Source organism: Aotus nancymaae, unplaced genomic scaffold, assembly GCF_030222135.1.
Source record: "Aotus nancymaae isolate 86718 unplaced genomic scaffold, 86718_ANA_hifiasm-v0.15.2.pri h1tg000020l, whole genome shotgun sequence".
NCBI classification, from domain to species: Eukaryota; Metazoa; Chordata; class Mammalia; order Primates; family Aotidae; genus Aotus; species Aotus nancymaae.
In genome coordinates, this window is record NW_026988432.1 from 50,368,542 (window position 1) to 50,381,225 (window position 12,684).

General features: G+C 37.0%; 1 protein-coding gene across 2 annotated transcripts in view; it reads right to left on the minus strand.

Annotated features, from left to right (window-relative positions):
- The window catches only part of TAF4B (TATA-box binding protein associated factor 4b), a 161,041-nt gene that overhangs the window by 27,688 nt on the left and 120,669 nt on the right, over positions 1-12,684 (minus strand). The window lies entirely within an intron of this gene.

Below are 12,684 nucleotides of genomic sequence, written 5' to 3' on the forward strand. Positions count from 1 at the left end.
TTTACAAAGCACTTTCTTAACCCTTACAACCATATTGAAAGGTAATTGCTATAATATAAGAATTACACATAATCTTTTTTTTAATGGAGACAGTAAGGCTCTAAGAGGTTAGGAAAACTTTATAAAAGGCACCATACAAGTAAGTGTGTAGGAAAACTTTATAAAAGGCACGATACCATGTAAGTGGTAGAAACAGCATGTAGAGTAAAGTGCTCTGATTAAAAACCTCTTCAGTACATCACACTTTCTCATTTGCAAATAATACTCTTAGATTTACTGTATAATCTTAGTGGCAAAATTCTAAAGTGATTTAGTATGTTTTGTTGTACGGCTTTCATCATATTTAATCCAGAATGCCCAAATCTACAGGGCATATGTTTTCATATGAGGACAAAACTATACAGGGGTATGCATGAAAAATGTCCTATTAGAAGGCAGAAACTGCATTATTTTATTAAGGCAACTAAGTGTCAAATTAGGTATTCTGTTAAAAAACAACAACAACAACAACCACCACCAAGGTGAGAAAGTCAAAATAGAACACCACTATATAAATCCCTAAGCTTTTCCAGAAGAGAGGAATAATGTTCAATTCCCATCAAAATCTTATTAATATTAATACTATGGAAGGAAAAAAGGAAAGAACCTGGAGGTGGTTGACAGTCACATATTCAAACAAGATGGAGATAATCAACTGAAAGTAACCAGTTGAGAAACGCTATACATGTAAACATTCTTTCAAAAGAGCACTAACCAAAAAATTTTTTAACACGTTTAAAAATAAAGCAGGATGAAAACAAAAAGTAGTTTGTGGTGTAATAGTCTTAAGGAGATACCAAGTACATAAATTCCACTTTAAGATAACTTCAGATTATTTTAATATTAGGGGAAAGACAATGAATAACTGAATAGGTAACTGAATCTTTAGTAAGGCAGAAAATAATTGCTATGTTCTGAATGTCTGTATCCCTCCAAACTTCTAATACTGAAATCCTAACATCCAGGGTGACTGGTATTAGGAGATGGGGCCTCTGGGAGGCAATTAAGTCATGAGGGTGAAGACTCAGTGCTCTTATAAAAGAGACAAAGCTGGGAGCAGTGGCTCATGCCTGTAAATCCCAGCACTTTGGGAGGCCAAGGTGGGTGATCACCTGAGGTTGGGAATTCAAGACCAGCCTGATCAACAGAGAGAAACCCCGTCTCTACTAAAAATACAAAATCAGCCAGGCGTGGTGGCACATGCCTGTAATCCCAGATACTTGGGAGGCTGAGGCAGGAGAATTGGTTGAACCCAGGAGGCAGAGGTTGCGGTGAGCAAAGATCGCGCCATTGCACTCCAGCCTGGGCAATGAGAGTGAAACTCCATCTTAAAAAAAATAATAAATAAATAAAGAGACTTAAGAGAAACCCCTCATCCCTTCCACCAGGTGAGAACATAGTGAGGAAGCAGGCTTTAACCAGACACTGAATCTGCTGGCACCTTGATCTTGGACTTCCTAGCCTCTGTAACTGTGAAAAATAAAATTCTGTTGTTTATAAGCCATCCAGTCTATTTCATTATAGCAGCCCAAATGAACTAACACAAAAATTAATCAAAGAAAATGAACTAAGAACCATTTTCCACTTGCTCCACAAATTATAGGAAGAAATCCTTTTAAATTGTGTGTTTACCTATAAATAAATTGTTAGAAAAGAGTTTTCAGAAGTTATAAAATACCTTTTGTTGCTGCTGGCCTAATATAGTTTTAGAGTCTAATGCTGCCACAATTCAGAACTTCTAGGTGACAAAATAATGATTTTAGTTAATCTACCCTGCAGTACAAACCAAACAACAAACCATATTTTAAAGTCCTTCCCTGTAGAGAAATGGCATCTGCAAGGTAGTCACACCAAATAAAAGGTTTTTAAACTGACCACTGTCTTCAAATTCCCCTACGTGTAGTATAACATTTTCTCCTATTCTGCAAATTATACTCTGGTTTTCTGAAGCCTCTCACACAAAATATTAGAAAAATTTTGCAAAAATCGAACAAAAATGGAAACTGACCGTAGTTTTCATTGGCCCTGTATTTCTAACAAGCTTTCTCAAAACCAATGTATCTTGGCAAGCACAAAAGAGAAAAACCAGGCACTTTTAACCACAAAAGGAGGAAGTTTTGAACATTAATGCAAATCTGGCATATATCAAGGATAAAGACTACAATAAGTAACCTCACTTCAATAAAAATAGCCACTGAGTTAGAGGCTTGCCTGTGGAAACAGAATTGCAAATGATATGATTATCTATGCAGAAAACCCCAAGTTATCTACATATTTAAAAATCCTACTAAGGGGCCGGGCTCGGTGGCTCATGCCAGTAATCCCAGCACTTTGGGAGGCCTACGCGGGTGGATCACGAGGTCAAGAGATCAAGACCATCCTGGCCAATATGGTGAAACCCCGTCTCTACTAAAAATACAAAAAATTAGCTGGGCATGGTGGCACGTGCCTGTAATCCCAGCTAATCTGGAGGCTGAGGCAGGAGAATTGCCTGAACCTAGGAGGCGGAGGTTGCGGTGAGCCGAGATCGCACCACTGCACTCCAGCCTGGGTAACAAGAGCGAAACTCTGTCTCAAAAAAAAAAAAAAAATCCTACTAAGACTGATAAGTGAGTTTAGCAATATTACAAGATGCAAGGTTGACACATGCAATAAGTGACTTCTAAATACCACTAAGGTACAATTTGAAACTTGAAATTTATTTTATTTTATTTTATTTAGAGACAGAGTCTTGCTCCGTCACCAGGCTGGAGTGCAGTGGCACGATCCCAGCTCACTGCAACCTCTGCTTCCCAGTTCAAGCTATTCTCCTGCCTCAGCCTCCCGAGTAGCTGTGACTACAGGCACACAACACAACGCCAGATTAATTTTTTGTATTTTAGTAGAGATGAGGTTTCACCACATTGGCCAGTATGGTCTCCATCTCCTGACCTTGTGATCCGCCCAACTCGGCCTCCCAAAGTTCTGGGATTACAGGCATGAGACACCACACCCGGCCAACTTAAAATTTTTAAAAGTCATTTATAATTGCTCTCTCTCAAATGAAATGCTGAGATATAAATATAACACATACAGGTATTTCTACACTATAAATTACAAAATGTCTATGAAAGAAATAAAAAATAAATACATAAATGGAGAGACATCCTGTGTCCAGGCTTGTACGACTCAACAAAGATTTCAATTCTCTCTAAATTCATCTAAAGACTTAAAACAATTCTAATAAAATTTTGTTGTGGATATGGATAAGTTGATTCTAAAGTTTATATGGAAAGAAAAACTAACTAAAATAGCTAAAACTATTTTTAAAGGACAAAATTGGAAGAATCATACCATGCAATATTAAGACTTCCTGTAAGGTGACAGAAATCAAAATACTATAATACTGGCAAAGACATAGACACATAGGCTAATGCAGCAAAACAGAGAATCCAGAAGTAAGAAGCATATAAATATGGCCAATTGATTTTTGGCGAGGTTGGAAAGGAATGCAGTCGAGAAATGACAAAAAGTCTCTCCTTGACCAAACTTCTGAGTCCTCTTCTCAACTAGGCCTGAACCCTGGCTTAAAAAGACTTGCAACAAACATTAACACAGTTTTTAACAGTTCAAGGCCACCACCCTAGGATGACCCTAACCTCCTTAAAGAGCCTAACTAACTGAAAAAACTCAAGATTGCCAGAAGAATTTACCATGTGTTCCATCTAACATCTAATGATAAGGCCCCATCTTCCAGCCTCTATGGAAAGGAAGGAGCTGATTAAAGCATATTCTTACCACTTTAGTGTCTGGCATAGTCTTTTACACAAATGTTGTGGGGCTGGGCACTGCGGCTCACGCTCATAATCCCACTATTTTGAGAATCCAAGGTGGGCGGATCACTTGAGGTCAGGAGTTTGAGACCAGCCTGGCCAACATGGTGAAAAAACCCCAACCCTACTAAAAATACAAGAAGTAGCCGGGCATGGTGGTGGATGCCTGTAATCCCAGCTACTTGGGAGGCTGAGGCAGAAGAATTGCTTGAACTCAGGAGGCAGAGACTGCAGTCAGCTGAGATTGTGCCATCGTACTCCAGCTTGGGCGACAGAGTGAAGTTCTATCTCAAACAAATAAACAAACAAACATCAAATGTTGTTGAAACAACTGTATATCCACGTGCAAAAAGTTTTTTAAAAAAATCAGTCTGGATCCAAACCTCACACCTTATACAAAAATTAACTCAAAATATAAATGTAAAACTATAAAAATGTTTTACAAAAAACATAGGAGAACATGACTTGGGGGCCAGCAAAGAGTTCTTGAACATGACACCTAATTAATACATATCTATAAAAGAAAAAACTGTCAAATTGGACTGCATCAAAATTTAAAACTTTCACTCTGTGGAAGACACACTTAAAAGAATGGACAAGCTATTTTATTTCCATGTCTCCAATCTATTTGTCTTTCCTGCCTTATTGTATTGATAAGGAGCTAAGCTATAACACTGAATAATAGTGGTAAAAGCAAATATCTTTGCCTTTTTCCTAATCATTGGAAGAAAGCACTCAGTCCCCACTAACAATGATATTAGGAGGGTTTTAAAAGCTATCCTTCATCAGCCTGAGGAAGTCTCTTCCTTTTTAAAATTTCTTACTTTAATAGAGATGGGAATCTCACTATGTTGCCCAGGCTGGTCTTGAACTCCTGGTCTCAAGCTTTCCACCAGCCTTGGCCTCCCAAAGTGCTGGGATTACAGGCATGAGCCATTACACTCGGCCAACAAAGTATCTTCTATTCTTAGATTCCCGAGAGTTTTTAATCATTAATAGATTTTAAATTTTATTAAACATATTTCTAAATTAATTGATAGGATCACATGGTGTTTCTTTCTTAGACTATCAATATGATAGATTATACTGACTGATTTTCAAATATTAAAGAACCTTTTCAATTCTGGAGTATAATATACATAGTCATGGTATATTATTCTTTTACATGTTCAAATATCAATACATTCTTTTTATATCAAATCTAAACTAGATTTGATTTGCTAACATTTTGTTTGGGATGTTTATATCTGTGTTCATAAGAGATATTAGCCTGTACTTTTCTCATTTTGCAATATCTTTGTGGGTTTAACTATTAGGGCAACAATGACCTCATAAAATGAACTGCAAGTATATATATATATATATATATAGAGAGAGAGAGAGAGAGAGAGAGAGAGAGAGAGAGAGAGAGATGGAGTCTTGCTCTGTCGTCAGGATGGAGTACAGTGGCACGATCTCAGCTGACTGCAATCTCCGCCTCCTGGGTTCAGGCAATTCCCCTGCCTCAGCCTCTCTAGTAGCTGAGACTACAGGCACACGCTACCATGTCCAGCTAATTTTTTGTATTTTTAGTAAAGATGGGGTTTTACCATGTTGACCAGGATGGTCTCGATCTCTTGACCTCGTGATCCACCTGCCTCAGCCTCCCAAAGTGCTAGGATTACAGGCGTGAGCCACTGCACCCAGTGAACTGGAAGTATTTCTATCTCTTCTATTTTCTGGAAGAGGCTGTATAGAAGTGGTATTAATTCTTCTGTAAATGTTTGCTAGAATTTACTAAAAATATGTGCCGATATCTCTCTTAGAGGGTTTTAATTACAAATTCAATTTGTTTAATAATTATAGAATTAAAAAAATTCAAAAGATTACAGAACTGTATCATCTTGGCTAAGTTTTGATAGTTTGTGCTTTCTGAGATTATTGGTCATTTAATCTATCTAACTTGCCAAACTTATGCATAGTTACTCATTATATTTGCTTTTGGGGAGAGGGGTATCACTCTGTTGTCTAAGCTGGAGTACAATGGTGTGATCTCATCTTACTGCAACCTTCACCTTCTGGGCTTATGGAATCCTAACTCTAGAGGATGGGGTCTAGGGGTAAGATTCCATGAGCCCAGGAGGCAGAGGTTGCAGTGAGCTGAGATCTCAGTGTTGAGATTCCAGCCTGGGCAACAGAGCGGTATTAGTCATTTGTCTTTGTTTTTTCCTTTCTTGGTCTTACTAAAGTCATCAATGTTGTTGATCAAAGAATCAGCTTTTGGGAACTTTTTTCCAAAGTCATTGATTAGTACTCAAAGATATGTGCTTCCTTCTGCTTGCTTTGCATCTATATTGCTCTTCCTATTCGAGTTTCTCAAGGAAGAATTTTAAATTATTGATTTGAAACTTTTATTCTTTTCTAATATAAGCATTTTCTCCCATCTTGTTACTTTAGCTTACATATATTATTACCTGTGATTTGAGTTGCATAAAGATACAGTTCCATTACAGATTTTTAATCCATTCTGATAGTCTCTATCTTTTAATTGGTATAGCTGAATGATTTACACTTCATGTAATAATTAATTATTAGATTTAGGTCTATCATTTTGTTTTCTGTTTGTTCTCTGGTTTTCATTTCTATTTCCCTTTTTCTACTTAGAGTTATTTGAACTTTTTAATATTTTAACTTATCTACTATATTTTTCTTTTTTTTTTTTTAGAAAGAAAGAAAGAAAAAAAGAATGAAGAAGGGGAAGAAAAAGGAAGAGAAAGAGAGAGAGAATGGGAGTATTGCTTTCTTGCCCAGGCTAGAATGCAGTTTAGTAATGGGTATTGAAAACCTCTTTTATACCAATAATTATACTTAATGATGTAGACAGGAAGGAATAAGGGAAGAAAATAACAAACAAGCAGCCAACCAATATTTCATTTAAACCTATGAAATGCTATGCGATTACTGAGGAGTGATTTACTTCCAATTATGTAGTCACTTTTGGAACAGGTGTGAGGTGGTAATGTATGTTTTGTGTATTTGAAGTGGAGAGTTCTATAAATGTTTATTAAGTTTACTTGTTCTGGGTCTGAGTTCAAGTCCTGGATGTCCTTGTTAATTTTCTGTCTCGTTGATCTATAGAATCATTAGCTCTTCTTGTTACATTGATCCTTTTGCCATTATGTAATGTCCTTCTTTGCCTCTTTTGATCTTTGTTGCTTTAAAGTCTACTGTATCAGAGGCGAGAATTGCATCTCCTGCTTTTTGTTTATTTGTTTATTTTTACTCTCTGTTTGGTTGGTAAATCTTCCTCCTTCTCTTTGAGTCTTTGTATATCGTTGCATGTGAGACGGGTCTGGATGCAGCATACCGATGGGTTTTGGCTTTTTATCCAATTAGAATATATATAAGTTTAATACTGGCGTTTGATGCTAGCTGGCTGTTTTGCCCATTAGTTAGTGTAAATTTTTCATTGTGTTAATGCTCTTTGCTTTTTGATATATTTTTGGAAAGGCTGATATTGGTTGTTCCTTTATATGTATAGTGCTTCTTTCAGAAGCTCTTGTAAAGCAGGCCTGGTAGTGGTGAAATCTCTAAGTACTTGTTTGTTCGCAAAAGATTTAATTTTTCCTTCGCTTATAAAGCTTAGTTTGGCTGGACAGGAAATTCTGGGTTGCAAGTTCTTTTCTTTAAGGATGTTAAATATTGGTCCCCACTCTTTTCTGGCTTGTAGGGTTTCTGCTGAGAGATCTGCTGTAAGTCTGATAAGTTTTCCTTTATGGGTAACCTGACCTTTCTCTCTGGCTGCCCTTAGTATTTTCTCCTTCATTTCAACCCTAATAAATCTGGCAATTATGTGCCTTGGGGTTGGTCTTCTTGAAGAATATCTTTGTGGTGTTCTCTGTATTACCTGGAGTTGAATATTACCCTGCCTTGCTAGGTTGGGAAAGTTTTCCTGAATGATGTCCTGAAGAGTATTTTCCAACTTGGATTCATTCTCTTCGTCACATTCAGGTACACCTATCAAACGTAAATTAGGTCTTTTCACATAGTCCCATATTTCCTGGAGACTTTGCTCATTCCTTTTTATCCTTTTTTCTCCAATCTTGTCTTCTCGTTTCATTTCACTGAGCTGGTCCTTGACTTCTGATATCCTTTCTCCTGCTTGATCAATTCGACTGTTTAAACTTGTGCATACTTCGCGAAGTTCTTGTGTTGTGTTTTTCAGCTCCATCAATTCACTTATATTCCTCTCTAAATTGTCCATTCTCGTTAACATTTTGTCAAATCTTTTATCAAGATTCTTAGTTTCTTTGCATTGGGTTAGAACAAGTTCTTTTAATTCACAGAAGTTTCTTATCACCCACATTTTGAAACCTGCTTCTGTTATTGGAACACACTCGTTCTCCATTAAGCCTTGTTCCGTTACTGATGAGGAATTGGGATCCCCTGTAGAGGGAGAGGCATTCTGATTTTGAGTATTCTCTGCCTTTTTAGGCTGGTTTCTTCCCTTCATTATATATTTATCCCTCTGTCGTCTTTGTAATTACCAACTTTCTAACTAGGTCTCTGAGCGGACGTCCAACTTGTTGATTCCCAGCGCCGAAATCTGAGCAATCCACTGCACCGGCCAAAATAGCGGTGTTAAGATTGATGGTGCTTTTCTGCCCGGGAATCTCTGGACTCTGCACCAAGAACTGCCGTGTTAAGGCGCCAGCAAAACCGCTGCGCCGGCCACAAGAGTCACCCTGGCAACCCATGGGGCTCCTCCACTGGGAATCTCTTGGTCCGTGAGCAACAAATATTCATCTGAAAGTGTGGCGTCCTCTCGTTCTCTGCGCTTTCACTGGGAGCTATGAGCCCGAGCTGCTAGTGATCAGCCATCTTGGATCTCTCCCTATATTTTTCATTATCTCTAAATTTTTTAGATTAATTTTAGTGGTGAATCTAGGGATTATAATATACATACTTAAATTTTCAGTCCACTCAGCTTCAAAATTTTACCACTTCAAGTGGAATATTAAAAACTTTGGCCATATATATGGCTCTTTATCCTCCACATTTTGCTGTAGTTGTCTTATATATTACATGTGTACATACACTGAAAATCTCTGGTGTTAACTTTATTATGATAAATCTCAATTTATCCTTAATGAATTTCACCAATCATCATTTTTTATGTAAGTCATGTGTATTTCATTAAACCTTTATTTGCATTTATATTTAAAATTATAGCTGATTACTAAATATTAATTTAATTTTTATGAAGTCTAACATAATTGTACATATTTATGAGGACTTAGTGATGTTGCAATACATATATAGTGATCAGATGACAGTAATTAGTATACCCATCATCTCAAATATTTATATCTTTATGTTAAGAACATTCACTAGCCTCGTTGTAGATACTTGAAACTATATGTTATCAACTATAGCCATTCTACAGTGCTATAGAACTTATTTCTCCTATCTACCTGTAATTTTGTACCCTTCAACAAATCTTTCCCTATCTCCCTTTCCGCCAGACCCTTTCCATCCTCTGCTATTCTCTACTCTCCTTTTTACTTCTGTAAGACCAACTTTGTTTTAGCTTCCACAGACCAGTGAAAACATACAGTGTTTAACTTTCTTTTCCTGGCTTATTTTACTTAACATAATGTCCTCCAGGTTCCATCCAATGTTGTCATAAATGACAAGATTTCATTCTTTTTTATGGCTGAATAGCATTCCACTGTGTATCTATAGCACATTTTCTTTATCCATTCATCTGTTGTTGAACATATATTGGCAATTATTAATATGTATAGTGCTGAAATGATTCCATATATTGGCAATTATTAATATGTATAGTGCTGAAATGAACATGGGGATACAGATATCTCTTTGATATACTGATTTCTTTTTCTTTCCCAGTAATGGGATTGCTGGATCATATGGTAGTTTTATTTGTAGTTTTTTTTTTTTTTTTTTTTTTTGGAGACGGAGTCTCGCTCTTGTTACCCAGGCTGGAGTGCAATGGCGCGATCTCGGCTCACCGCAACCTCCGCCTCCTGGGTTCAGGCAATTCTCCTGCCTCAGCCTCCTGAGTAGCTGGGATTACAGGCACGCGCCACTGTGCCCAGCTAATTTTTTTGTATTAATAGAGACGGGGTTTCACAATGTTGACCAGGATGGTCTCGATCTCTCGACCTCGTGATCCACCCGCCTCGGCCTCCCAAAGTGCTGGGATTACAGTATTTGTAGTTTTAAGAGGAACCTCCATGCCATTCTCCAGTGGCTAGCTATACCAGTTTACATTCTCACTGACAGTGTTTAAGAATTCCCTTTTCTCTGAATCCTCAATAGCATTTCTCATTTTTTGTCTTTTTGTTAATAGCCATCTTCACTGCGGTCGAATGATAGCTAGCTGTGGTTTTAATTTTCATTTCTCTGATGATTAGTGACATAGACCATTTCTTCCTATACCTGTTAGCTGTTTCTATGTCTTCTTTTGAGAAATGTCTATTCTGATCATTTGTCCATTTGTTTTTATTTCTATTTTTCTAGAGACAGGGTATCACTCTATTACCCAGGATAGAATGTAGTGCCATGATCATGGCTCACAGCAGCCTCAACCTCCTGGGCTCAAGTGATCATTCTACTTCATCCTCCCAAGTAGCTAGAACTACAGGCCTATGCCACCATACCTGGCTAACCTTTAGTTTTAAGTTTTCTGTAGAGATGGGGGTCTCACTATATTACCCAGGCTGATCTCAAACTCCTGGCCCCAAGGGATCCTCTCACCTCTTCCTTCTAAAGTGTTCAGAGTACAGGCATAAGCCATTGCACTTGGCTCATTTGCCAATCTGTTAATCAGATTGATTTTTGCTGTTAACATGTTTGAGTTCTAGATATTAATCCACTGTCAGATGAATAGTTTGCATATTGCCCCCATTTTGTAGTTTTTTTTTTTTTTTCACTCTGTGGATTGTTTCCTTTGCTATGCAAAAGTTTTTCATTTAATATAATCCCATTTGTTTATTTTTGCTTTTGTTGCCTGTGGTTTTGAGGTCTTATTCATAAAATATTTTCCTGGACTCATGTCTTGAAGCATCTCCTCTTTTCTTCTAGTAGTATTATAGTTTTAGGTTTTACACTTAGATCTTTGAACCATTTTGACTTGATTTTTGAATAAGGTAGGAGGTGGAGGTCTACATTTATTCTTCTGCCTATGGATATCGTTTTCTCAGCACCATCTTTTGAAGAGAACATACTTTCCCTGTTGTGTGTTCCTGGCACTTTTGTCAAAAATATGTTGACTGTAGACACCTCAATTAACTTCTGAATTCCCTATTTTGTTCCATTGGTCTATGTTTATGTTTGCTTTTATGCCAGTCGTGTGCTATTTCGGTGACTACGGTTTTGTAGTATATTTTGAAGTCTGAGAGTGTCATGCCTCCAGCTTTGTTCTTTTTCCTCAGGATGGCTTTGGCTATTTGAGGTTTTTTGCAATTCCATATGAATTCTCAAATTTTTCCTATTTCTGTGAACAATGACCTTGGTATTTTGATAGGGATTGCATTGAATCCTTTGAGATGGCAATAACAGACACTGGGGACTTTTGTAAGGGGAAAGAAGGGACAGAAAAAAAAGTACTGAAAAACTAACTACTAGGTACTATGCTCACTACCTGGGAGCTGGGATCAACTGTACCCCAAACTTCAGCATCATGCAATATAATCATGTTACAAACCTGTACGTGTACCCCTGAATCTAAAATTAAGTTGAATTCATTTTTAATAAAATCCTTTGTTATTAAACAGTTTGATCCTTGGGTCAAGGTCTTAGCATACACATTGTATATTTGGTTGCTTCAAAGACATGTATATCAATGCCTAGAGTTTTGGGGTCTGGAAGAAGCCACTGCCACATGTATTAGTTATGGGATTTCTCTTTAGTATGGCTGCTCTGAGGTAGATTAATGCTTGAACAAATGATTATGGATTTGCCACACTCATCACATTTGGAAAGTTTCTCTGATGTTGTGTAAGTTCTCCGATGTTGTGCACGGTGTAAATTTTGACTGATGATCTTGCCACATTCATTGCAGTTTGTTTCTCTTCAATATGGATTACCTGATGTCTGGTGAAGTTTGGTTGCCAAGACAAGGACTTACCACTTTCATTATATTTGTAAGATTTTTCTCACCCCTATGGATTTCCTGATATTTAGTAATGCTTGAATGCTCACTAAAGGCACTGACACACTTATTACATTTGTAAAGTGTCTCTCCAGTATGGATGGACTAGTACCTAGTGAGGTATGACTGCAGAAGAAAAAATTTCCCAGTCACTATATTTGTTTACACAAATGATTATTATTGATAAGTGAGGACATACTGCTGTCATTTTATTGTTTTCTGGTTGTTTTGTATATCTATTGTACCTTTCTTCATCTGTTATTGTTTATTTTTATAGGTGGGTCATTTTCTGAAGTGATAAGGTTTGATTCCTTTCTATTTCTCTTTTGTGTATTGGTTCTACCAGTGAATTTTATAGCTTCACATCCTTTCATGATGGTAGTTATCATTTTTTCACTTTCAAATGTAACACTCACTTGAGTATTTCTTGTAAGGCCAGTCTAACGATGATGAATTCTCTTATTTTTTTGATTGTTTGTGAGACATTTTATTTCTCCCTAGTTTCTGAAGTATAGTTTTGCTGGGTATAATATTGTTGGCTGGCTTTTTTTTTTTTTTTAATTTTCCCTTCCAGTACTTTGAATATATTATCCCATTCTCTCCAGGCCTGTATAGCTTCTGCTGAGAAATCCACGTTAATCTAATAAGAATTTTTTAATTTGTGAATTCCCATAA